Source organism: Tamandua tetradactyla, chromosome 4, assembly GCF_023851605.1.
Source record: "Tamandua tetradactyla isolate mTamTet1 chromosome 4, mTamTet1.pri, whole genome shotgun sequence".
NCBI classification, from domain to species: domain Eukaryota; kingdom Metazoa; phylum Chordata; class Mammalia; order Pilosa; family Myrmecophagidae; genus Tamandua; species Tamandua tetradactyla.
The window spans coordinates 64797971-64801333 of record NC_135330.1 but is presented as its reverse complement, the minus strand read 5'-3'; the positions used below and the strand labels follow the sequence as shown (position 1 = coordinate 64801333).

The 3363-nt window shown below is 36.9% G+C and overlaps 1 pseudogene; it reads left to right on the top strand.

The window, feature by feature from the left end:
• Positions 1–920: 920 nt before the first annotated feature.
• LOC143680275 (tudor domain-containing protein 3 pseudogene) lies at positions 921–1945 on the top strand (annotated as a pseudogene).
• Positions 1946–3363: the final 1418 nt, after the last annotated feature.

Below are 3363 nucleotides of genomic sequence, written 5' to 3'. Positions count from 1 at the left end.
CAACAAAACAGAAAATGACAAGTGCTGGAGAGGATGCGGAGAAAGAGGCACACTTATCCACTGTTGGTGGGAATGTCAAATGGTGCAACCACTGTGGAAGGCAGTTTGGTGGTTCCTCAAAAAGCTGAATATAGAATTGCCATACAACCCAGCAATACCATTGCTAGGAATCTACTCAAAGGACTTAAGGGCAAAGACACAAACGGACATTTGCACACCAATGTTTATAGCAGCGTTATTTACAATTGCAAAGAGATGGAAACAGCCAAAATGTCCATCAACAGAAGAATGGCTAAACAAACTGTGGTATATACATATGATGGAATATTATGCAGCTTTAAGACAAGATAAACTTATGAAGCATGTAATAACATGGATGGACCTAGAGAACATTATGCCGAGTGAGTCTAGCCAAAAACTAAAGGACAAATACTGTATGGTCCCACTGATGTGAACGGACATTCGAGAATAAACTTGGAATATGTCATTGGTAACAGAGTCCAGCAGGAGTTAGAAACAGGGTAAGATAATGGGTAATTGTAGTTGAAGGGATACAGACTGTGGAACAGGACTAGATACAGAAACTCAAAAATGGACAGCACAATAATACCTAAGTGTAAAGTAATCATGTTAAAACACTGAATGAAGCTGCATCTGAGATATAGGTTTGTTTTTTTTTTTTACTATTATTATTACTTTTATTTCTTTTCTCTATATTAACATTCTATATCTTTTTCTGTTGTGTTGCTAGTTCCTCTAAACTGATGCAAATGTACTAAGAAACGATGATCATGCATCTATGTGATGATGTTAAGAATTACTGATTGCATATGTAGAATGGTATGATTTCTAAATGTTGGGTTAATTTCTTTTTTTCCGTTAATTAATAAAATATATATATATTTTTTTTAAAAAAACACAATAGAAGCAACATTGGAACCAAAGGTGGACCACATTCTTTTGTGACTTTTGGACAGAAGTGTGTATCTCATGTCCTAGTGGATAGCAGAGAAGTTGATTGAAGAAAAATATTGCAGATACTTTGCCTGTCAAACATACAAATGATAATGATGAATCTGAAAAATAAAGGACTGCTGCTATTGCAGGGGTCTCAAATAATAAAGAAACCAATCCGTTTGGAGGAGATGGTGGTGATGGTACAAGCAATCTCAATATGAGTGTTGACGGTAACTGAAATAGGGAAGTAGAAGGAAAAGACAAATCTGAGGGGAGACACGAAGGTGTGTACAGAGAACTGATTGGTGGGAAAACTCTAAAGCACATGGTTTCAGTAAGGCAACATCAAGGCAAGCTCTTGTGGATAATGGCAACAAACTTAGAGGCAGCCTTGAATGTGCTTCTTAAAAGCAATAAACAGAAACTTGTTGTGGTTCCACATCTGAGAGATAAAGGAAAAGGTAGGAGGTGAAAATATTATCTGAGGATGAAGAGAACCTGGAAAATGCAAGACCATTAGTACCAAGCACATTATTTGAATTTTTGAAGCTTAAAATGGGAACTTTGACTGTGGAAGAACCTAAATTTCAGTGACAACAACTTCATCAAGGATAACATAGATTGTTGAATACTAAGCAAAATAGAATGAAAACTAATAATCAACCAAGACAATTTCCTCAAAATAACTGGCAGCCAAGAAATGAAAAACCTCTTTATTTTCAAAGAGAAACTCAAAATTCAAAGTGAATTGTAGAAGGCAGTGGATTACCTGGAAACAGAGGTTCTGAAAGACCAAGTACTTCTTTAGGATATGAAGTTTAGGCTGAAGAGAGAATCAAGTGATAGACTATATTGTAGATATGATAGAACTAAAGATAATTCCTATATTTTGAGTTCTTAGCATAATAATGGTGCTTTAAAAAGGGGGGGGGGGGGGATGCAAAAACCAGCCAGTGACTCTGAAGAATGTGTTTCTGCAGAAATTTAAGAGAAAGCTGGCCATTATGAGCCTTAAGGACACTGAAGTCCTTGAGGTCCCTGAAAATGGCCACAACACATTGTGTCATTAAAAATGTGTTTGAGGACAGGTCACGATGGCTCAGCAGGCAGAGTTCAATTCTTGATGTCTGCCCATGCAAGAAAAAAAAAATTTGTTTGAACTAGTGTCACATCATTTTTTTTTTTTTTTAGAGAAAACTGTAAAAAAGTCCATCTGATGTAGAGGCCAAAAAAATTCACTTCTTCAAGAATCCATAGATCACAATAATAACCTTGAGTAGGACATGAGATTTTGTTGGTTTGTCCAGAATTATGCCCCGATAAATCTCAGAGTGTTTTGAACAGTGAATAAAAAAGTATTTGCAAAGCTCTCTTTGGGAATGGTGAGAACGGGGGAAAATTCAACTTCCCCAAGTTGAATTCCTGATATTCTCACAAGCAGCGTGGACAACCAAAGCTATAGGTTGAGCCCCCAGTCTCGGGGGTTGTTTATATGAAACTTAACCCTACAAAGGATAGATCAAGCCTATTTAAAATTAGGCCTAGGAGTCACCCCCAAGAGAGCCTCTTTTGTTGCTCAGATGTGGCCTCTCTCTCCAGCCAACACAACAAGCAAACTCACCACCCTCCCCCTGTCTACATGGGACATGACTCCCAGCGGTGCAGACATTCCTGGCAATATGGGACAGAAATCCTAGAATGAGCTGAGACTCAACATCAAGAGATTGAGAAAAACCCTAGAAAGAGCTGAGACTCAGCATCAAGGGATTGAGAAAACCTTCTCGACCAAAAGGGGGAAGAGTGAAATGAGACAAAGTGTCAATGGCTGAGAGATTCCAAACAGAGTCGAGAGGTTATCCTGGAGGTTATTCTTATGCATTAAGTAGATATCACCTTGTTCTTCAAGATGTAATGGAGAGGCTGGAGGTAACTGCCTGAAAATGTAGAGCTGTGTTCCAGTAGCCATGTTTCCTGAAGATGATTGTATAATGATATAGCGTTCACAAAGTGACTGTGTGATTGTGAAACCCTTGTGTCTGATGCTCCTTTTATCTACCTTGTCAACAGATGAGTAGAACCCATGGAATAAAAATAAATAATAGGGGGAACAAATGTTAAAATAAATTTAGTTTGAAATGCTAGTGATCAATGAAAGGGAGGGGTAAGGGGTATGGTATGTATAAATTTTTTTTTCTGTTTTCATTTTATTTCTTTTTCTGAATAGATGCAAATGTTCCAAGAAATTATCATGATGATGAATATGCAACTATGTGATGATATTGTGAATTACTGATTATATATGTCGAACAGAATGATCAAAATAGGAATGTTTAATGTTTGTGTTTGTTTGGGGTTTTTTGGTATTTAAAAAAATAAAATAAAATAAGTAAAAAAAAAAAAGTATCC